The following is a 25,717-nucleotide window of genomic DNA, read 5'->3' as shown; positions in this document are numbered from 1 at the left end:
AATTGCATCTGAATTAAATACAAAAAGCACAATGCCGACTTAAGTACAAGAGGACTGACATTCTAACTTTCTATGATTTGAACCTCTCCTGTGAGTCCAGTTTTAGATTCCGATGCTTCACTTCAGGTTTACTGTATCCCTTGGACCTTCTTATTGATGATGAAGCACAGAAATTTAATCGAATTAAATTCAAAAGGCACAATGCCGACTTTAGTACAAGAAGATTGACACTCTAATTTTCTATGATTTGAAACTCTCCTGTGAGTCCAGTTTTAGTTTCCGATGCTTCACTTCAGATTTACTGTGTACCTTGGACCTTCTTATTGACGACGAAACACAGAAATTGCATCGGAATTAAATTCAAAAGGCACAATGCCGACTTAAGTACAAGAGGACTGACACTCTAACTTACTATGATTTGAGCCTCCCTGTGTGATCCAGTCTTAGATTCCGATGCTTCACTTCAGGTTTACTGTATCCCTTGGACCTTCTTATTGACGATGAAACACAGAAATTGCATCCGAATTTAATACAAAAGGCACAATGCCGACTTAAGTACAAGACGACTGACACTCTAACATTCTACGATTTGAACCTCTCCTGTGAGTCCAGATTTAGTTTCCGATGCTTCCCTTCAGGTTTACTGTATACCTTGGACCTTCTTATTGACGATGAAACTTTTTTATTGCATCGAATTAAATTCAAAAGGCACAATGCCGTCTTAAGTACATGAGGACTGACACTCTAACTTTCAATGATTTGAACCTCTCCTGTGAGTCCAGTTTTAGATTCCGATGCTTCACTTCAGGTTTACTGTATCCCTTGGACCATCGTATTGACGATGAAACACAGACATTGCATCCGAATTTAATACAAAAGGCACAATGGCGACCTAAGTACAAGAGGACTGACACTCTTACTTTCTATGATTTAAACCTCTCCTATTAGTCCAGTTTTAGATTCCGATGCTTCACATCAGGTTTAGTGTATTCCTTGGACCTTCTTATTGACGATGAAACACAGAAATTGCATCCGAATTTAATACAAAAGCACAATGCCGACTTAAGTACAAGAAGACTGACACTCTAACTTTCTATGATTTGAACCTCTCCTGTGAGTCCAGTTTTAGATTCCGATGCTTCACATCAGGTTTAGAGTATTCCTTGGACCTTCTTATTGACGATGAAACACAGAAATTGCATCCGAATTTAATACAAAAGGCACAATGCCGACATTAGTACAAGAAGACTGACACTCTAATTTTCTATGATTTGAACCTCGCCTGTGAGTCCAGTTTTAGTTTCCGATGCTTCACTTCAGGTTTACTGTATACCTTGGATCTTCTTATTGACGACGAAACACAGAAATTGCATCGGAATTAAATTCAAAAGGCACACTGCCGACTTAAGTACAAGAGGACTGACACTCTAACTTCTCTGATTTGAACCTCCCTGTGTGATCCAGCTTTAGATTCCGATGCTTCAATTCAGGTTTACTGTATCCCTTGGACCTTCTTATTGACGATGAAACACAGAAATTGCATCCGAATTTAATACAAAAGGCACAATGCCGACCTAAGTACAAGAGGACTAACACTCTGACTTTCTATGATTTTAACCTCTCCTGTGAGTCCAGTTTTAGATTCCGGTGCTTCACTTCTGGTTTACTGTATACCTTGGACGTTCTTATTGACGATGAAGCACAGAAATTGCATCGGAAATAAATTCAATAGGCACAATGCCGATTTAAGTACAAGAGGACTGACACTCTTACTTTCATTGATTTGAACCTCTCCTGTGAGTCCAGTTTTAGATTCCGATGCTTCACTTCAGGTTTACTGTATACCTTGGACCTTCATATTGACGATGAAACATTTTTATTGCATCGAATAAAATTCAAAAGGCACAATGCCGACTTAAGTACAAGGGGAATGACACTCTAACTTTCGATGATTTGAACCTCTCCTGTAGTCCAGTTTTAGATTCCGATGCTTCACTTAAGGTTTACTGTATCCCTTGGACCTTCTTATTGATGATGAAGCACAGAAATTAAATCGAATAAGTTCAAAAGGCACAATGCCGACTTAAATACAAGAGGACTGACACTCTAACTTTCAATGATTTGAACCTATCCTGTGCGTTTAGTTTTAGATTCCTATGCTTCACTTCAGGTTTACTGTATCCCTTGGACCCACTTATTGACGATGAAACACAGAAATTGCATCTGAATTTAATACAAAAGGCACAATGCCTACTTTAGTATTAGAGGACTGACAATCTAACTTTCTATGATCTGAACCTCTCCTGTGAGTCCAGTTTTAGATTCTGATGCTTCACTTCAGGTTTACTTTATCCCTTGGACCTTCTTATTGTCGATGAAACACAGAAATTGCATCCGAATTTAATACTAAAGGCACAATGCCGACTTAAATACAAGAGGACTGACACTCTAACTTTCTATGATGTGAACCTCTCCTGTGAGTCCAGTTTTAGATTCCGATGCTTCACTTCAGGTTTACTGTATCCCTTGGAACTGCGTATTGACGATGAAACACAGACATTGCATCCGAAATTAATACAAACAACACAATGCCGAATGAAGTACAAGGGGACTGACATTCTAACTTTCAATGCTTTGAACCTCTCCTGTAGTCCAGTTTTAGATTCCGATGCTTCACTTCAGGTTTACTGTTTCCCTTGGACCTTCTTATTGACGATGAAACACAGAAATTGCATCCGAATTTAATACAAAAGGCACAATGCCAACTTAAGTACAAGAAGACTGACACTCTAACTTCCTATGATTTGAACCTCTCCTGTGAGTCCAGTTTTAGATTCCGATGCTTCACATCAGGTTTAGTGTATTCCTTGGAACTTCTTATTGACGATGAAACACAGAAATTGCATCCGAATTAAATACAAAAGGCACAATGCCGACATAAGTACAAGAGGACTGACACTCTAACTTTCTATGATTTTAACCTCTCCTGTGAGTCCAGTTATAGATTCCGATGCTTCACTTCAGGTTCACTGTATCCCTTGGACCTTCTTATTGACGATGAAACACAGAAATTGCATCGACTTAAATTCAAAAAGCACATTGCCGACTTAAGTACAAGAGAACTGACACTCTAACTTTCTATGATTTGAACCTCTCCTCTGTGTCCAGTTTTAGATTCCGATGTTTCACTTCAGGTTTACTGTATACCTTGGACCTTCTTATTAACGATGAAACACAGAAATTGCATCCGAATTTAATACAAAAGGCACAATGCCGACTTAAGTACAAGAGGACTGACACTCTAACTTTCTATGATTTGAACCTCTCCTGTGAGTCCAGTTTGAGATTCCGATGCTTCACTTCAGGTTTACTGTATACCTTGGAGATTCTTATTGACGATGAAACATAGAAAATTCATCGGAATTAAATTCAAAAGGCACAATGCCGACTTAAGTACAAGAGGACTGACACTCTAACTTTCAGTGATTTGAACGTCTCCTGTGAGTCCGCTTTTAGATTCCGATGCTTCACTTCAGGTTTACTGTATCCCTTGGACCTTCTTATTGACGATGAAACACCGAAATTGCATCCGAATTTAATACAAAAGGCACAATAACGAATTAAGTACAAGAGGACTAACACTCAAACATTCAATGATATGAACCTCTCCTGTGAGTCCAGTTTTAGAATCCGATGCTTCACTTTAGGTTTACTGTTTCCCTTGGACCTTCTTATTGACGATGAAACACAGAAATTGCATCTGAATTTAATACAAAAGGCACAATGCCGACTTAAGTACAAGAGGACTGACACTCTAACTTTCTATGATTTGAACCTCTCCTGTGAGTCCAGTTTTAGATTCCGATGCTTCACTTCAGGTTTACTGTATACCTTGGCCGTTCTTATTGACAATGAAACACAGAAATTGCATCGGAATTAAATTCAAAAGGCACATTGCCGACTTAAGTACAAGAGGACTGACACTTAACCTTCTATGATTTGAACCTCTCCTGTGAGTCCAGTTTTAGATTCCGATGCTTCACTTCAGGTTTACTGTATCCCTTGGACCTTCTTATTGACGATGAAACACAGAAATTGCATCCGAATTTAATACAAAAGGCACAATGCCGACATAAGTACAAGAGGACTGACACCCTAACTTACAATGATTTGAACCTCTCCTGTGAGTCCAGTTTTAGATTCCGATGCTTCACTTCAGGTTTACTGTATACCTTGGACCTTCTTATTGACGGCGAAACACAGAAATTGCATCGGAATTAAATTCAAAAGGCACAATGCCGACTTAAGTACAAGAGGACTGACACTCTAAATTTCTATGATTTGAACCTCTCCTGTGAGTCCAGTTTTGGATTCCGATGCTTCACTTCAGGTTTACTGTATCCCTTGGACCATCGTATTGACGATGAAACACAGACATTGCATCCGAATTTAATACAAAAGGCACAATGGCGACCTAAGTACAAGAGGACTGACACTCTTACTTTCTATGATTTAAACCTCTCCTATTAGTCCAGTTTTAGATTCCGATGCTTCACATCAGGTTTAGTGTATTCCTTGGACCTTCTTATTGACGATGAAACACAGAAATTGCATCCGAATTTAATACAAAAGCACAATGCCGACTTAAGTACAAGAAGACTGACACTCTAACTTTCTATGATTTGAACCTCTCCTGTGAGTCCAGTTTTAGATTCCGATGCTTCACATCAGGTTTAGAGTATTCCTTGGACCTTCTTATTGACGATGAAACACAGAAATTGCATCCGAATTTAATACAAAAGGCACAATGCCGACATTAGTACAAGAAGACTGACACTCTAATTTTCTATGATTTGAACCTCTCCTGTGAGTCCAGTTTTAGTTTCCGATGCTTCACTTCAGGTTTACTGTATACCTTGGATCTTCTTATTGACGACGAAACACAGAAATTGCATCGGAATTAAATTCAAAAGGCACACTGCCGACTTAAGTACAAGAGGACTGACACTCTAACTTACTCTGATTTGAACCTCCCTGTGTGATCCAGCTTTAGATTCCGATGCTTCAATTCAGGTTTACTGTATCCCTTGGACCTTCTTATTGACGATGAAACACAGAAATTGCATCCGAATTTAATACAAAAGGCACAATGCCGACCTAAGTACAAGAGGACTAACACTCTGACTTTCTATGATTTTAACCTCTCCTGTGAGTCCAGTTTTAGATTCCGGTGCTTCACTTCTGGTTTACTGTATACCTTGGACGTTCTTATTGACGATGAAGCACAGAAATTGCATCGGAAATAAATTCAATAGGCACAATGCCGATTTAAGTACAAGAGGACTGACACTCTTACTTTCATTGATTTGAACCTCTCCTGTGAGTCCAGTTTTAGATTCCGATGCTTCACTTCAGGTTTACTGTATACCTTGGACCTTCATATTGACGATGAAACATTTTTATTGCATCGAATAAAATTCAAAAGGCACAATGCCGACTTAAGTACAAGGGGAATGACACTCTAACTTTCGATGATTTGAACCTCTCCTGTAGTCCAGTTTTAGATTCCGATGCTTCACTTAAGGTTTACTGTATCCCTTGGACCTTCTTATTGATGATGAAGCACAGAAATTAAATCGAATAAGTTCAAAAGGCACAATGCCGACTTAAATACAAGAGGACTGACACTCTAACTTTCAATGATTTGAACCTATCCTGTGCGTTTAGTTTTAGATTCCTATGCTTCACTTCAGGTTTACTGTATCCCTTGGACCCACTTATTGACGATGAAACACAGAAATTGCATCTGAATTTAATACAAAAGGCACAATGCCTACTTTAGTATTAGAGGACTGACAATCTAACTTTCTATGATCTGAACCTCTCCTGTGAGTCCAGTTTTAGATTCTGATGCTTCACTTCAGGTTTACTTTATCCCTTGGACCTTCTTATTGTCGATGAAACACAGAAATTGCATCCGAATTTAATACTAAAGGCACAATGCCGACTTAAATACAAGAGGACTGACACTCTAACTTTCTATGATGTGAACCTCTCCTGTGAGTCCAGTTTTAGATTCCGATGCTTCACTTCAGGTTTACTGTACCCCTTGGAACTGCGTATTGACGATGAAACACAGACATTGCATCCGAAATTAATACAAACAACACAATGCCGAATGAAGTACAAGGGGACTGACATTCTAACTTTCAATGCTTTGAACCTCCCCTGTAGTCCAGTTTTAGATTCCGATGCTTCACTTCAGGTTTACTGTTTCCCTTGGACCTTCTTATTGACGATGAAACACAGAAATTGCATCCGAATTTAATACAAAAGGCACAATGCCAACTTAAGTACAAGAAGACTGACACTCTAACTTTCTATGATTTGAACCTCTCCTGTGAGTCCAGTTTTAGATTCCGATGCTTCACATCAGGTTTAGTGTATTCCTTGGAACTTCTTATTGACGATGAAACACAGAAATTGCATCCGAATTAAATACAAAAGGCACAATGCCGACATAAGTACAAGAGGACTGACACTCTAACTTTCTATGATTTTAACCTCTCCTGTGAGTCCAGTTATAGATTCCGATGCTTCACTTCAGGTTCACTGTATCCCTTGGACCTTCTTATTGACGATGAAACACAGAAATTGCATCGACTTAAATTCAAAAAGCACATTGCCGACTTAAGTACAAGAGAACTGACACTCTAACTTTCTATGATTTGAACCTCTCCTCTGTGTCCAGTTTTAGATTCCGATGTTTCACTTCAGGTTTACTGTATACCTTGGACCTTCTTATTAACGATGAAACACAGAAATTGCATCCGAATTTAATACAAAAGGCACAATGCCGACTTAAGTACAAGAGGACTGACACTCTAACTTTCTATGATTTGAACCTCTCCTGTGAGTCCAGTTTGAGATTCCGATGCTTCACTTCAGGTTTACTGTATACCTTGGAGATTCTTATTGACGATGAAACATAGAAAATTCATCGGAATTAAATTCAAAAGGCACAATGCCGACTTAAGTACAAGAGGACTGACACTCTAACTTTCAGTGATTTGAACGTCTCCTGTGAGTCCGCTTTTAGATTCCGATGCTTCACTTCAGGTTTACTGTATCCCTTGGACCTTCTTATTGACGATGAAACACCGAAATTGCATCCGAATTTAATACAAAAGGCACAATAACGAATTAAGTACAAGAGGACTAACACTCAAACATTCAATGATATGAACCTCTCCTGTGAGTCCAGTTTTAGAATCCGATGCTTCACTTTAGGTTTACTGTTTCCCTTGGACCTTCTTATTGACGATGAAACACAGAAATTGCATCTGAATTTAATACAAAAGGCACAATGCCGACTTAAGTACAAGAGGACTGACACTCTAACTTTCTATGATTTGAACCTCTCCTGTGAGTCCAGTTTTAGATTCCGATGCTTCACTTCAGGTTTACTGTATAACTTGGCCGTTCTTATTGACAATGAAACACAGAAATTGCATCGGAATTAAATTCAAAAGGCACATTGCCGACTTAAGTACAAGAGGACTGACACTTAACCTTCTATGATTTGAACCTCTCCTGTGAGTCCAGTTTTAGATTCCGATGCTTCACTTCAGGTTTACTGTATCCCTTGGACCTTCTTATTGACGATGAAACACAGAAATTGCATCCGAATTTAATACAAAAGGCACAATGCCGACATAAGTACAAGAGGACTGACACCCTAACTTACAATGATTTGAACCTCTCCTGTGAGTCCAGTTTTAGATTCCGATGCTTCACTTCAGGTTTACTGTATACCTTGGACCTTCTTATTGACGGCGAAACACAGAAATTGCATCGGAATTAAATTCAAAAGGCACAATGCCGACTTAAGTACAAGAGGACTGACACTCTAAATTTCTATGATTTGAACCTCTCCTGTGAGTCCGGTTTTGGATTCCGATGCTTCACTTCAGGTTTACGGTATCCCTTGCACCTTGTTATTGACGATGAAACACATTAATTGCATCCGAATTTAATACAAAAGTCACAATGCCGAATTAAGTACAAGAGGACTGACACTCTAACTTTCTATGAATTGATCCTCTCCTGTGAGTCCAGTTTTAGATTCCGATGCTTCACTTCAGGTTTACTGTATCCCTTGGACCTTCTTATTGTCCATGAAACACAGAAATTGCATCGATATAATTCAAAAGGCACAATGCCGACTTAAGTACAAGACGACTGACACTATAACTTTCAATGATTTTAACCTCTCCTGTGAGTCCAGTTTTAGATTCCGATGCTTCACTTCAGGTTTACTTTATCCCTTGGACCTTCTTATTGACGATGAAACACAGTAATTGCATCTGAATTTAATACAAAAGGCACAATGCCGACTTAAGTACAAGAGGACTAGCAGTCTAAATTTCTATGATTTGAACCTCTCCTGTGAGTCCAGTTTTAGATTCCGATGCTTCTCGTCAGGTTTACTGTATCCCTTGGACATTTTTTTTGATGATGAAACACAGAAATTGCATCCGAATTTAATACAAAATGCGCAATGCCGAATTAAGTACATGAGGACTGACACTCTAACTTTCAATGATTTGAACCTTTCCTGTGAGTTCAGTTTCAGATTCCGATGCTTCACTTCAGGTTTACTGTCTCCCTTGGACCTTCTTATTGACGATGAAACACAGAAATTGCATCCGAATTTATCACAAAAGGCACATTGCCGACTTAAGTACAAGAGGACTGACACTCTAACTTTCTATGATTTGAACCTTTCCTGTGAGTTCAGTTTTAGATTCCGACTCTTCACTTCAGCCTTACAGTATACCTTGGACGTTCTTATTGACGATGAAACACAGAAATTGCATCGGAATTAAATTCAAAAGGCACAATGCCGACATAAGTACAAGAGGACTGACACTCTTACTTTCTATGATTTGAACCTCTCCTGTGAGTCCAGTTTTAGATTCCGATGCTTCACATCAGGTTTAGTGTAACCCTTGGACCTTCTTATTGACGATGAAAGACAGAAATTGCATCCGAAATTAATACTAAGGGCACAATGACGACTTAAGTACAAGAGGACTGACACTCTAACTTTCTATGATTTGAACTTCTCCTGTGAGTCCTGTTTTAGATTCCGATGCTTCACTTCAGGTTTACTGTATACCTTGGACCTTCTTACTGACGGCGAAACACAGAAATTGCATCGGAATTAAATTCAATAGGCACAATACCGACTTAAGTACAAGAGGACTGACACTCTAACTTTCTATGGTTTGAACCTTTCCTGTGAGTTCAGTTTGAGATTCTGAAGCTTCACTTCAGGATTATTTTATCTCCTGGACCTCCTTATTGACGATGAAACACAAAAATTGCATCCGAATTTAATACAAAAGGCGCAATGCCGAATGAAGTACAAGAGGACTGACACTCTAACTTTCAATGATTTGAAGCTCTCCTGTGAGTCCAGTTTTAGATTCCGATGCTTCACATCAGGTATTTTGTATCCCTTGGACCTTCTTATTGACGATGAAACACAGAAATTGCATGCGAATTTAATAAAAAAGGCACAATGAACACTTAAGTGCAAGAGGACTGACACTCCAACTTTCTATGATTTGAACCTCTCCTGTGTGTCCAGTTTTAGATTCCGATGCTTCACTTCAGGTTTACTGTGTACCTTGGACGTTCCTATTGACGATGAAACACAGAAGTTGCAACGAATTTAATTCAAAAGGCACAATGCAGACTTAAGTACAAGAGGACTGACACTCTAACTTCCTATGATTTGAACCTCTCCTGTGAATCCAGTTTTAGATTCCGATGCTTCACTTCAGGTTTACTGTATCTCTTGGACCTTCTTATTGACGATGAAACACAGAAATTGCACCGAATTAAATTCAAAAGGCGCAATGCCGACTTAAGTACAAGAGGACAGACACTATAACTTTCAATGATTTGAACCTGTCCTGTGAGTCCAGTTTTAGATTCCGATGCTTCACTTCAGGTTTACTTTATCCCTTGGACCTTCTTATTGACGATGAAACACAGAAATTGCATCCGAATTTAATACAAATGTCACAATGCCGACTTAAGTACAAAAGGACTGACACTCTAACTTTCTATGAATTGATCCTCTCCTGTGAGTCCAGTTTTAAATTCCGATGCTTCACTTCAGGTTTACTGTATCCCTTGGACCTTCTTATTGACCATGAAACACAGAAATTGCATCGAATTAAATTCAAAAGGCACAATGCCGACTTAAGTACAATAGGACTGACATTCTAACTTTCTATGATTTGAACCTCTCCTGTGAGTCCAGTTTTAGATTCCGATGCTTCACTTCAGGTTTACTGTATCCCTTGGACCTTCTTATTGATGATGAAGCACAGAAATTTAATCGAATTAAATTCAAAAGGCACAATGCCGACTTTAGTACAAGAAGATTGACACTCTAATTTTCTATGATTTGAAACTCTCCTGTGAGTCCAGTTTTAGTTTCCGATGCTTCACTTCAGATTTACTGTGTACCTTGGACCTTCTTATTGACGACGAAACACAGAAATTGCATCGGAATTAAATTCAAAAGGCACAATGCCGACTTAAGTACAAGAGGACTGACACTCTAACTTACTATGATTTGAGCCTCCCTGTGTGATCCAGTCTTAGATTCCGATGCTTCACTTCAGGTTTACTGTATCCCTTGGACCTTCTTATTGACGATGAAACACAGAAATTGCATCCGAATTTAATACAAAAGGCACAATGCCGACTTAAGTACAAGACGACTGACACTCTAACATTCTACGATTTGAACCTCTCCTGTGAGTCCAGATTTAGTTTCCGATGCTTCCCTTCAGGTTTACAGTATACCTTGGACCTTCTTATTGACGATGAAACTTTTTTATTGCATCGAATTAAATTCAAAAGGCACAATGCCGTCTTAAGTACATGAGGACTGACACTCTAACTTTCAATGATTTGAACCTCTCCTGTGAGTCCAGTTTTAGATTCCGATGCTTCACTTCAGGTTTACTGTATCCCTTGGACCATCGTATTGACGATGAAACACAGACATTGCATCCGAATTTAATACAAAAGGCACAATGGCGACCTAAGTACAAGAGGACTGACACTCTTACTTTCTATGATTTAAACCTCTCCTATTAGTCCAGTTTTAGATTCCGATGCTTCACATCAGGTTTAGTGTATTCCTTGGACCTTCTTATTGACGATGAAACACAGAAATTGCATCCGAATTTAATACAAAAGCACAATGCCGACTTAAGTACAAGAAGACTGACACTCTAACTTTCTATGATTTGAACCTCTCCTGTGAGTCCAGTTTTAGATTCCGATGCTTCACATCAGGTTTAGAGTTTTCCGTGGACCTTCTTATTGACGATGAAACACAGAAATTGCATCCGAATTTAATACAAAAGGCACAATGCCGACATTAGTACAAGAAGACTGACACTCTAATTTTCTATGATTTGAACCTCTCCTGTGAGTCCAGTTTTAGTTTCCGATGCTTCACTTCAGGTTTACTGTATACCTTGGATCTTCTTATTGACGACGAAACACAGAAATTGCATTGGAAGTAAATTCAAAAGGCACACTGCCGACTTAAGTACAAGAGGACTGACACTCTAACTTACTCTGATTTGAACCTCCCTGTGTGATCCAGCTTTAGATTCCGATGCTTCAATTCAGGTTTACTGTATCCCTTGGACCTTCTTATTGACGATGAAACACAGAAATTGCATCCGAATTTAATACAAAAGGCACAATGCCGACCTAAGTACAAGAGGACTAACACTCTGACTTTCTATGATTTTAACCTCTCCTGTGAGTCCAGTTTTAGATTCCGGTGCTTCACTTCTGGTTTACTGTATACCTTGGACGTTCTTATTGACGATGAAGCACAGAAATTGCATCGGAAATAAATTCAATAGGCACAATGCCGATTTAAGTACAAGAGGACTGACACTCTTACTTTCATTGATTTGAACCTCTCCTGTGAGTCCAGTTTTAGATTCCGATGCTTCACTTCAGGTTTACTGTATACCTTGGACCTTCATATTGACGATGAAACATTTTTATTGCATCGAATAAAGTTCAAAAGGCACAATGCCGACTTAAGTACAAGGGGAATGACACTCTAACTTTCGATGATTTGAACCTCTCCTGTAGTCCAGTTTTAGATTCCGATGAACACTTAAGGTTTACTGTATCCCTTGGACCTTCTTATTGATGATGAAGCACAGAAATTAAATCGAATAAGTTCAAAAGGCACAATGCCGACTTAAATACAAGAGGACTGACACTCTAACTTTCAATGATTTGAATATATCCTGTGCGTTTAGTTTTAGATTCCTATGCTTCACTTCAGGTTTACTGTATCCCTTGGACCCACTTATTGACGATGAAACACAGAAATTGCATCTGAATTTAATACAAAAGGCACAATGCCTACTTTAGTATTAGAGGACTGACAATCTAACTTTCTATGATCTGAACCTCTCCTGTGAGTCCAGTTTTAGATTCTGATGCTTCACTTCAGGTTTACTTTATCCCTTGGACCTTCTTATTGTCGATGAAACACAGAAATTGCATCCGAATTTAATACTAAAGGCACAATGCCGACTTAAATACAAGAGGACTGACACTCTAACTTTCTATGATGTGAACCTCTCCTGTGAGTCCAGTTTTAGATTCCGATGCTTCACTTCAGGTTTACTGTATCCCTTGGAACTGCGTATTGACGATGAAACACAGACATTGCATCCGAAATTAATACAAACAACACAATGCCGAATGAAGTACAAGGGGACTGACATTCTAACTTTCAATGCTTTGAACCTCTCCTGTAGTCCAGTTTTAGATTCCGATGCTTCACTTCAGGTTTACTGTTTCCCTTGGACCTTCTTATTGACGATGAAACACAGAAATTGCATCCGAATTTAATACAAAAGGCACAATGCCAACTTAAGTACAAGAAGACTGACACTCTAACTTTCTATGATTTGAACCTCTCCTGTGAGTCCAGTTTTAGATTCCGATGCTTCACATCAGGTTTAGTGTATTCCTTGGAACTTCTTATTGACGATGAAACACAGAAATTGCATCCGAATTAAATACAAAAGGCACAATGCCGACATAAGTACAAGAGGACTGACACTCTAACTTTCTATGATTTTAACCTCTCCTGTGAGTCCAGTTATAGATTCCGATGCTTCACTTCAGGTTCACTGTATCCCTTGGACCTTCTTATTGACGATGAAACACAGAAATTGCATCGACTTAAATTCAAAAAGCACATTGCCGACTTAAGTACAAGAGAACTGACACTCTAACTTTCTATGATTTGAACCTCTCCTCTGTGTCCAGTTTTAGATTCCGATGTTTCACTTCAGGTTTACTGTATACCTTGGACCTTCTTATTAACGATGAAACACAGAAATTGCATCCGAATTTAATACAAAAGGCACAATGCCGACTTAAGTACAAGAGGACTGACACTCTAACTTTCTATGATTTGAACCTCTCCTGTGAGTCCAGTTTGAGATTCCGATGCTTCACTTCAGGTTTACTGTATACCTTGGAGATTCTTATTGACGATGAAACATAGAAAATTCATCGGAATTAAATTCAAAAGGCACAATGCCGACTTAAGTACAAGAGGACTGACACTCTAACTTTCAGTGATTTGAACGTCTCCTGTGAGTCCGCTTTTAGATTCCGATGCTTCACTTCAGGTTTACTGTATCCCTTGGACCTTCTTATTGACGATGAAACACCGAAATTGCATCCGAATTTAATACAAAAGGCACAATAACGAATTAAGTACAAGAGGACTAACACTCAAACATTCAATGATATGAACCTCTCCTGTGAGTCCAGTTTTAGAATCCGATGCTTCACTTTAGGTTTACTGTTTCCCTTGGACCTTCTTATTGACGATGAAACACAGAAATTGCATCTGAATTTAATACAAAAGGCACAATGCCGACTTAAGTACAAGAGGACTGACACTCTAACTTTCTATGATTTGAACCTCTCCTGTGAGTCCAGTTTTAGATTCCGATGCTTCACTTCAGGTTTACTGTATACCTTGGCCGTTCTTATTGACAATGAAACACAGAAATTGCATCGGAATTAAATTCAAAAGGCACATTGCCGGCTTAAGTACAAGAGGACTGACACTTAACCTTCTATGATTTGAACCTCTCCTGTGAGTCCAGTTTTAGATTCCGATGCTTCACTTCAGGTTTACTGTATCCCTTGGACCTTCTTATTGACGATGAAACACAGAAATTGCATCCGAATTTAATACAAAAGGCACAATGCCGACTTAAGTACAAGAGGACTGACACTCTAACTTTCTATGATTTGAACCTCTCCTGTGAGTCCAGTTTGAGATTCCGATGCTTCACTTCAGGTTTACTGTATACCTTGGAGATTCTTATTGACGATGAAACATAGAAAATTCATCGGAATTAAATTCAAAAGGCACAATGCCGACTTAAGTACAAGAGGACTGACACTCTAACTTTCAGTGATTTGAACGTCTCCTGTGAGTCCGCTTTTAGATTCCGATGCTTCACTTCAGGTTTACTGTATCCCTTGGACCTTCTTATTGACGATGAAACACCGAAATTGCATCCGAATTTAATACAAAAGCACAATAACGAATTAAGTACAAGAGGACTAACACTCTAACATTCAATGATATGAACCTCTCCTGTGAGTCCAGTTTTAGAATCCGATGCTTCACTTTAGGTTTACTGTTTCCCTTGGATTTTCTTATTGACGATGAAACACAGAAATTGCATCTGAATTTAATACAAAAGGCACAATGCCGACTTAAGTACAAGAGGACTGACACTCTAACTTTCTGTGATTTGAACCTCTCCTGTGAGTCCAGTTTTAGATTCCGATGCTTCACTTCAGGTTTACTGTATACCTTGGACGTTCTTATTGACAATGAAACACAGAAATTGCATCGGAATTAAATTCAAAAGGCACATTGCCGACTTAAGTACAAGAGGACTGACACTTAACCTTCTATGATTTGAACCTCTCCTGTGAGTCCAGTTTTAGATTCCGATGCTTCACTTCAGGTTTACTGTATCCCTTGGACCTTCTTATTGACGATGAAACACAGACATTGCATCCGAATTTAATACAAAAGGCACAATGCCGACATAAGTACAAGAGGACTGACACCCTAACTTTCAATGATTTGAACCTCTCCTGTGAGTCCAGTTTTAGATTCCGATGCTTCACTTCAGGTTTACTGTATACCTTGGACCTTCTTATTGACGGCGAAACACAGAAATTGCATCGGAATTAAATTCAAAAGGCACAATGCCGACTTAAGTACAAGAGGACTGACACTCTAAATTTCTATGATTTGAACCTCTCCTGTGAGTCCGGTTTTGGATTCCGATGCTTCACTTCAGGTTTACTGTATCCCTTGCACCTTGTTATTGACGATGAAACACATTAATTGCATCCGAATTTAATACAAAAGTCACAATGCCGAATTAAGTACAAGAGGACTGACACTCTAACTTTCTATGAATTGATCCTCTCCTGTGAGTTTAGTTTTAGATTCCGATGCTTCACTTCAGGTTTACTGTATCCCTTGGACCTTCTTATTGGCCATGAAACACAGAAATTGCATCGATATAATTCAAAAGGCACAATGCCGACTTAAGTACAAGACGACTGACACTATAACTTTCAATGATTTGAACCTCTCCTGTGAGTCCAGTTTTAGATTCCGATGCGTCACTTCAGGTTTACTTTATCCCTTGCACCTTCTTATTGACGATGAAACACAGTAATTGCATCTGAATTTAATACAAAAGGCACAATGCCGACTTAAGTACAAGAGGACTGGCAGTCTAAATTTCTATGATTTGAACCTCTCCTGTGAGTCCAGTTTTAGATTCCGATGCTTCTCGTCAGGTTTACTGTATCCCTTGGACCTTTTTATTGACGATGAAACATAGAAATTGCATCCGAATTTAATACAAAATGCACAATGCCGAATTAAGTACATGAGGACTGACACTCTAACTTTCAATGATTTGAACCTCTCCTGTGAGTTCAGTTTCAGATTCCGATGCTTCACTTCAGGTTTACTGTCTCCCTTGGACCTTCTTATTGACGATGAAACACAGTAATTGCATCCGAATTTAATACAAAAGGCACAATGCCGACTTAAGTACAAGAGGACTGGCAGTCTAAATTTCTATGCTTTGAACCTCTCCTGTGAGTCCAGTTTTAGATTCCGATGCTTCTCGTCAGGTTTACTGTATCCCTTGGACCTTTTTATTGATGATGAAACACAGAAATTGCATCCGAATTTAATACAAAATGCGCAATGCCGAATTAAGTACATGAGGACTGACACTCTAACTTTCAATGATTTGAACCTCTCCTGTGAGTTCAGTTTCAGATTCCGATGCTTCACTTCAGGTTTACTGTCTCCCTTGGACCTTCTTATTGACGATGAAACACAGAAATTGCATCCGAATTTATCACAAAATGCACATTGCCGACTTAAGTACAAGCGGACTGACACTCTAACTTTCTATGATTTGAACCTTTCCTGTGAGTTCAGTTTTAGATTCCGACTCTTCACTTCAGCTTTACAGTATACCTTGGACGTTCTTATTGACGATGAAACACAGAAATTGCATCGGAATTAAATTCAAAAGGCACAATGCCGACATAAGTACAAGAGGACTGACACTCTTACTTTCTATGATTTGAACCTCTCCTGTGAGTCCAGTTTTAGATTCCGATGCTTCACATCAGGTTTAGTGTAACCCTTGGACCTTCTTATTGAGGATGAAAGACAGAAATTGCATCCGAAATTAATACTAAGGGCACAATGACGACTTAAGTACAAGAGGACTGACACTCTAACTTTCTATGATTTGAACTTCTCCTGTGAGTCCTGTTTTAGATTCCGATGCTTCACTTCAGGTTTACTGTATACCTTGGACCTTCTTACTGACGGCGAAACACAGAAATTGCATCGGAATTAAATTCAATAGGCACAATACCGACTTAAGTACAAGAGGACTGACACTCTAACTTTCTATGGTTTGAACCTTTCCTGTGAGTTCAGTTTGAGATTCTGAAGCTTCACTTCAGGATTATTTTATCTCCTGGACCTCCTTATTGACGATGAAACACAAAAATTGCATCCGAATTTAATACAAAAGGCGCAATGCCGAATGAAGTACAAGAGGACTGACACTCTAACTTTCAATGATTTGAAGCTCTCCTGTGAGTCCAGTTTTAGATTCCGATGCTTCACATAAGGTATTTTGTATCCCTTGGTCCTTCTTATTGACGATGAAACACAGAAATTGCATGCGAATTTAATAAAAAATGCACAATGAACACTTAAGGGCAAGAGGACTGACACTCCAACTTTCTTTGATTTGAACCTCTCCTGTGTGTCCGGTTTTAGATTCCGATGCTTCACTTCAGGTTTACTGTGTACCTTGGACGTTCCTATTGACGATGAAACACAGAAGTTGCAACGAATTTAATTCAAAAGGCACAATGCAGACTTAAGTACAAGAGGACTGACACTCTAACTTCCTATGATTTGAACCTCTCCTGTGTATCCTGTTTTAGATTCCGATGCTTCACTTCAGGTTTACTGTATCCCTTGGACCTTCTTATTGACGATGAAACACAGAAATTGCACCGAATTAAATTCAAAAGGCGCAATGCCGACTTAAGTACAAGAGGACAGACACTATAACTTTCAATGATTTGAACCTCTCCTGTGAGCCCAGTTTTAGATTCCGGTGCTTCACTTCAGGTTTACTTTATCCCTTTGACCTTCTTATTGACGATGAAACACAGTAATTGCATCCGAATTTACTACGAAAGGCAGAATGCCGACTTAAGTACAAGAGGACTGACACTCTAACTTTCTACGATTTGAACCTCTCCTGTGAGTCCAGTTTTAGATTCCGATGCTTAACTTCAGGTTTACTGTATCCCTTGGACCTTCTTATTGACGATGAAACACAGAAATTGCATCCGAATTTAATACAAGAGGCACAATGCCGACTTAAGTACAAGAGGACTGACACTCTATCTTTCAGTGATTTGAACCTCTCCTGTGAGTCCAGTTTTAGATTCCGATGCTTTACTTCAGGTTTACTGTATCCCTTGGACCTTCTTATTGACGATGAAACACAGAAATTGCATCCGAATTTAACACAAAAGGCACAATGCCGACCCAAGTAAAAGAGGACTGACACTCTAACTTTCTATGATTTGAACATCCCTGTGAGTCCAGTTTTAGAATCCGATGCTTCACTTCAGGTTTACTGTATACCTTGGACGTTCTTAATGACGATGAAACACAGAAATTGCATCGGAATTAAATTCAATAGGCACAATGCCGACATAAGTACAAGAGGACTGACACTCTAACTTCTATGATTTGAACCTCTCCTGTGACTCCAGTTTTAGATTCCGATCCTTCACTTCAGGTTTACTGTATCCCTTGGACATTCTTATTGACGATGAAACACAGAAATTGCATCCGAAATTAATACAAAGGGCACAATGCTGACTTAAGTACAAGAGGAATGACGCTCTAACTTTCTATGATTTGAACCTCTCCTGTGAGTCCAGTTTTAGATTCCGATGCTTCACTTCTGGTTTACTGTACCCCTTGGACTCACTTATTGACATAGAAACACAGATATTACATCCAAATTTAATACAAAAGGCACAATGCCAAATTAAGTACAAGAGGACTGAAACTCTAACTTTCTATGATTTGAACCTCTCCTGTGAGTCCAGTTTTAGATTCTGATGCTTCACTTCAGGTTTACTATATCCCTTGCACCTTGTTATTGACGGTGAAACACAGAAATTGCATCCGAATTTAATACAAGAGGCACAATGCCGACTTATGTACAAGAGGACGGACACTCTAACTTTCTATGATTTGAACCTCCCCTGTGAGTCCAGTTTTAGATTCCGATGCTTCACTTCAGGTTTACTGTGTACCTTGGACCTTCTTATTGACGGCGAAACACAGAAATTGCATCGGAATTAAATTCAAAAGGCACAATGCCGACTTAAGTACAAGAGGACAGATACTCTAAATTTCTATGATTTGAACCTCTCCTGTGAGTCCGGTTTTGGATTCCGATGCTTCTCGTCAGGTTTACTGTATCCCTTGGACCTTTTTATTGACGATGAAACATAGAAATTGCATCCGAATTTAATACAAAATGCACAATGCCGAATTAAGTACATGAGGACTGACACTCTAACTTTCAATGATTTGAACCTCTCCTGTGAGTTCAGTTTCAGATTCCGATGCTTCACTTCAGGTTTACTGTCTCCCTTGGACCTTCTTATTGACGATGAAACACAGTAATTGCATCCGAATTTAATACAAAAGGCACAATGCCGACTTAAGTACAAGAGGACTGGCAGTCTAAATTTCTATGCTTTGAACCTCTCCTGTGAGTCCAGTTTTAGATTCCGATGCTTCTCGTCAGGTTTACTGTATCCCTTGGACCTTTTTATTGATGATGAAACACAGAAATTGCATCCGAATTTAATACAAAATGCGCAATGCCGAATTAAGTACATGAGGACTGACACTCTAACTTTCAATGATTTGAACCTCTCCTGTGAGTTCAGTTTCAGATTCCGATGCTTCACTTCAGGTTTACTGTCTCCCTTGGACCTTCTTATTGACGATGAAACACAGAAATTGCATCCGAATTTATCACAAAATGCACATTGCCGACTTAAGTACAAGCGGACTGACACTCTAACTTTCTATGATTTGAACCTTTCCTGTGAGTTCAGTTTTAGATTCCGACTCTTCACTTCAGCTTTACAGTATACCTTGGACGTTCTTATTGACGATGAAACACAGAAATTGCATCGGAATTAAATTCAAAAGGCACAATGCCGACATAAGTACAAGAGGACTGACACTCTTACTTTCTATGATTTGAACCTCTCCTGTGAGTCCAGTTTTAGATTCCGATGCTTCACATCAGGTTTAGTGTAACCCTTGGACCTTCTTATTGAGGATGAAAGACAGAAATTGCATCCGAAATTAATACTAAGGGCACAATGACGACTTAAGTACAAGAGGACTGACACTCTAACTTTCTATGATTTGAACTTCTCCTGTGAGTCCTGTTTTAGATTCCGATGCTTCACTTCAGGTTTACTGTATACCTTGGACCTTCTTACTGACGGCGAAACACAGAAATTGCATCGGAATTAAATTCAATAGGCACAATACCGACTTAAGTACAAGAGGACTGACACTCTAACTTTCTATGGTTTGAACCTTTCCTGTGAGTTCAGTTTGAGATTCTGAAGCTTCACTTCAGGATTAGTTTATCTCCTGGACCTCCTTATTGACGATGAAACACAAAAATTGCATCCGAATTTAATACAAAAGGCGCAATGCCGAATGAAGTACAAGAGGACTGACACTCTAACTTTCAATGATTTGAAGCTCTCCTGTGAGTCCAGTTTTAGATTCCGATGCTTCACATCAGGTATTTTGTATCCCTTGGTCCTTCTTATTGACGATGAAACACAGAAATTGCATGCGAATTTAATAAAAAATGCACAATGAACACTTAAGGGCAAGAGGACTGACACTCCAACTTTCTATGATTTGAACCTCTCCTGTGTGTCCGGTTTTAGATTCCGATGCTTCACTTCAGGTTTACTGTGTACCTTGGACGTTCCTATTGACGATGAAACACAGAAGTTGCAACGAATTTAATTCAAAAGGCACAATGCAGACTTAAGTACAAGAGGACTGACACTCTAACTTCCTATGATTTGAACCTCTCCTGTGTATCCTGTTTTAGATTCCGATGCTTCACTTCAGGTTTACTGTATCCCTTGGACCTTCTTATTGACGATGAAACACAGAAATTGCACCGAATTAAATTCAAAAGGCGCAATGCCGACTTAAGTACAAGAGGACAGACACTATAACTTTCAATGATTTGAACCTCTCCTGTGAGCCCAGTTTTAGATTCCGATGCTTCACTTCAGGTTTACTTTATCCCTTTGACCTTCTTATTGACGATGAAACACAGTAATTGCATCCGAATTTACTACGAAAGGCAGAATGCCGACTTAAGTACAAGAGGACTGACACTCTAACTTTCTACGATTTGAACCTCTCCTGTGAGTCCAGTTTTAGATTCCGATGCTTAACTTCAGGTTTACTGTATCCCTTGGACCTTCTTATTGACGATGAAACACAGAAATTGCATCCGAATTTAATACAAAAGGCACAATGCCGACTTAAGTACAAGAGGACTGACACTCTATCTTTCAGTGATTTGAACCTCTCCTGTGAGTCCAGTTTTAGATTCCGATGCTTTACTTCAGGTTTACTGTATCCCTTGGACCTTCTTATTGACGATGAAACACAGAAATTGCATCCGAATTTAACACAAAAGGCACAATGCCGACCCAAGTAAAAGAGGACTGACACTCTAACTTTCTATGATTTGAACATCCCTGTGAGTCCAGTTTTAGAATCCGATGCTTCACTTCAGGTTTACTGTATACCTTGGACGTTCTTAATGACGATGAAACACAGAAATTGCATCGGAATTAAATTCAATAGGCACAATGCCGACATAAGTACAAGAGGACTGACACTCTAACTTCTACGATTTGAACCTCTCCTGTGACTCCAGTTTTAGATTCCGATCCTTCACTTCAGGTTTACTGTATCCCTTGGACATTCTTATTGACGATGAAACACAGAAATTGCATCCGAAATTAATACAAAGGGCACAATGCTGACTTAAGTACAAGAGGAATGACGCTCTAACTTTCTATGATTTGAACCTCTCCTGTGAGTCCAGTTTTAGATTCCGATGCTTCACTTCTGGTTTACTGTACCCCTTGGACTCTCTTATTGACATAGAAACACAGATATTACATCCAAATTTAATACAAAAGGCACAATGCCAAATTAAGTACAAGAGGACTGAAACTCTAACTTTCTATGATTTGAACCTCTCCTGTGAGTCCAGTTTTAGATTCTGATGCTTCACTTCAGGTTTACTATATCCCTTGCACCTTGTTATTGACGGTGAAACACAGAAATTGCATCCGAATTTAATACAAAAGGCACAATGCCGACTTATGTACAAGAGGACGGACACTCTAACTTTCTATGATTTGAACCTCCCCTGTGAGTCCAGTTTTAGATTCCGATGCTTCACTTCAGGTTTACTGTGTACCTTGGACCTTCTTATTGACGGCGAAACACAGAAATTGCATCGGAATTAAATTCAAAAGGCACAATGCCGACTTAAGTACAAGAGGACAGATACTCTAAATTTCTATGATTTGAACCTCTCCTGTGAGTCCGGTTTTGGATTCCGATGCTTCACTTCGGGTTTACTGTATCCCTTGCACCTTGTTATTGACGATGAAACACAGAAATTGCATCCGTATTTAATACTAAAGTCACAATGCCGACTTAAGTACAAGAGGACTGACACTCTAACTTTCTGTGAATCGATCCTCTCCTGTGAGTCCAGTTTTAGATTCCGATGCTTCACTTCAGGTTTACTGTATCCCTTGGACCTTCTTATTGACCATTAAACACAGAAATTGCATCGAATTAAATTCAAAAGGCACAATGCCGACTTAAGTACAAGAGGACTGACACTAAAACTTTCAATGATTTGAACCTGTCCTGTGAGTCCAGTTTTAGATTCCGATGCTTCACTTCAGGTTTACTTTATCCCTTGGACCTTCTTATTGACGATGAAACACAGAAATTGCATCCGAATTTAATACAAATGTCACAATGCCGACTTAAGTACAAGAGGACTGACACTCTAACTTTCTATGAATTGATCCTCTCCTGTGAGTCCAGTTTTAAATTCCGATGCTTCACTTCAGGTTTACTGTATCCCTTGGACCTTCTTATTGACCATGAAACACAGAAATTGCATCGAATTAAATTGAAAAGGCACAATGCCGACTTAAGTACAATAGGACTGACACTATAACTTTCAATGATTTGAACCTCTCCTGTGAGTCCAGTTTTAGAATCCGATGCTTTACTTCAGGTTTACTTTATCCCTTGGACCTTCTTATTGACGATGAAACACAGAAATTGCATCCGAATTTAATACAAAAGGCACAATGCCGACTTAAGTACAAGAGTACTGACACTCTAACTTTGTATGATCTGAACCTCTCCTGTGAGTCCAGTTTTAGATTCCGATGCTTCACTTCAGGTTTACTGTATCCCTTGCACCCTCTTATTGACGATGAAACACAGAAATTGCATCCGAATTTAATACAAAAATCACAATGCCGACTTAAGTACAAGAGGACTGACACTCTAAATTTCTATGAATTGACCCTCTCCTGTGAGTCCAGTTTTAGATTCCGATGGTTCCTTCAGGTTTACTGTATCCCTTGGACCTTTTTATTGACGATGAAACACAGAAATTGCATCGAATTAAATTCAAAAGGCACAATGCCGACTTAAGTACATGAGGACTGACACTCTAACTTTCAATGATTTGAACCTTTCCTGTCAGTCCAGTTTTAGATTCCGATGCTTCACTTCAGGTTTACGTTTTCCCTTGGACCTTCTTATTGACGATGAAACACAGAAATTGCATCCGAAATTAATACAAAGGGCACAATGCCGACTTATGTACAAGAGGAATGACACTCTAACTTTCTATGATTTGACCTCTCCTGTGGGTCCAGTTTGAGATTCCGATGCTTCACTTCATGATTACTGTGTCTCCTGGACCTCCTTATTGACGATGAAACACAGACATTGCATCCGAATTTAATACAAAAGGCACAATGACGAATTAAGTACAAGAGGACTGACACTCTAACTTTCATTGATTTGAACCTCTCCTGTGAGTCCAGTTTGAGATTCCGATGCTTCACTTCAGGTTTACTTTATCCCTTGGACCTTCTTATTGACGATGAAACACAGTAATTGCATGCGAATTTAATACCAAAGGCACAATGCCGACATAAGTACAAGAAGACTGACACTCTAACTTTCTATGATTTGAACCTCTCCTGTGAGTCCAATTTTAGATTCCGATGCTTCACTTCAGGTTTACTGTATCCCTTGCACCTTGTTAATGACGATTAAACACAGAAATTGCATCCGAATTTAATACAAAAGGCACAATGCCGAATTAAGTACAAGAGGACTGACACTCTAACTTTCAATGATTTGAACCTCTCCTCTGAGTCCAGTTTTAGATTCCGATGCTTCAGTTCAGGTTTACTTTATCCCTTGGACCTTCTTATTGACGATGAAACACAGAAATTGCATCCGAATTTAATACAAAAGGCACAATGCCGCATTAAGTACAAGAGGACTGACACTCTAACTTTCAATGATTTGAACCTCTCCTGTGAGTTCAGTTTTAGATTCCGATGCTTCACTTCAGGTTTACTGTATCCCGTGCACCTTGTTATTGACGATGAAACACAGAAATTGCATTAGAATTTAATACAAAAGGCACAATGCCGACTTAAGTACAAGAGGACTGACACTCTAACTTTCTATGATTTGAAACTGTCCTGTGAGTCCAGTTTTAGATTCCGATGCTTCTCGTCAGGTTTACTGTATCCCTTGGACCATTTTATTGACGATTAAACACAGAAACTGCATCCGAATGTAATACAAAAGATACAATGCCGAATTAAGTACAAGAGGACTGACACACTAACTTTCAATGATTTGAACCTCTCCTGTGAGTTCAGTTTCAGATTCCGATGCTTCACTTAAGGTTTACTGTATCCCTTGGACCTTCTTATTGCCGATGAGACACAGAAATTGTATCCAAATTTATCACAAAAGGCTCATTGCCGACTTAAGTACAAGAGGACTTACACTCTAACTTTCTATGATTTGAACCTCTCCTGTGAGTCCAGTTTTAGATTCCGGCTCTTCACTTCAGGTTTACCGTATACCTTGGACCTTCTTATTGACGATGAAACACAGAAATTGCATCCGAAATTAATACAAAAGGCACAACGCCGACTTAAGTACAAGAGCACTGACACTCTAACTTTCTATGATTTGACCTCTTCTGTGGGTCCAGTTTAAGATTCCGATGCTTCACTTCAGGATTACTGTATCTCCTGGACCTCCTTATTGACGATGAAATACAGAAATTGCATCCGAATTTAATACAAAAGGCACAATGCCGAATTAAGTACAAGAGGACTGACACTCTCACTTTCAATGATTTGAACCTCTCCTGTGAGTCCAGTTTTAGATTCCGATGCTTCACTTCAGGTTTACTTTATCCCTTGGACCTTCTTATTGACGATGAAACACAGTAATTGCATGCGAATTTAATACCAAAGGCACAATGCCGACTTAAGTACAAAAGGAGTGACACTCTAACTTTCAATGATTTGAACCTCTCCTGTGAGTCCAGTTTTAGATTCCGAAGCTTCACTTCAGGTTTACTGTATCCCTCGCACCTTGTTATTGACGATGAAACACAGAAATTGCATCCGAATTTAATACAAAAGGCACAATGCCGAATTAAGTACAAGAGGACTGACACTCTAACTTTCAATGATTTGAACCTCTCCTGTGAGTCCAGTTTTAGATTCCGATGCTTCA

Source organism: Schistocerca americana, chromosome 6 (assembly GCF_021461395.2).
Source record: "Schistocerca americana isolate TAMUIC-IGC-003095 chromosome 6, iqSchAmer2.1, whole genome shotgun sequence".
In the NCBI taxonomy this organism is placed as follows: Eukaryota; Metazoa; Arthropoda; class Insecta; order Orthoptera; family Acrididae; genus Schistocerca; species Schistocerca americana.
This window is presented reverse-complemented; position numbering follows the sequence as displayed.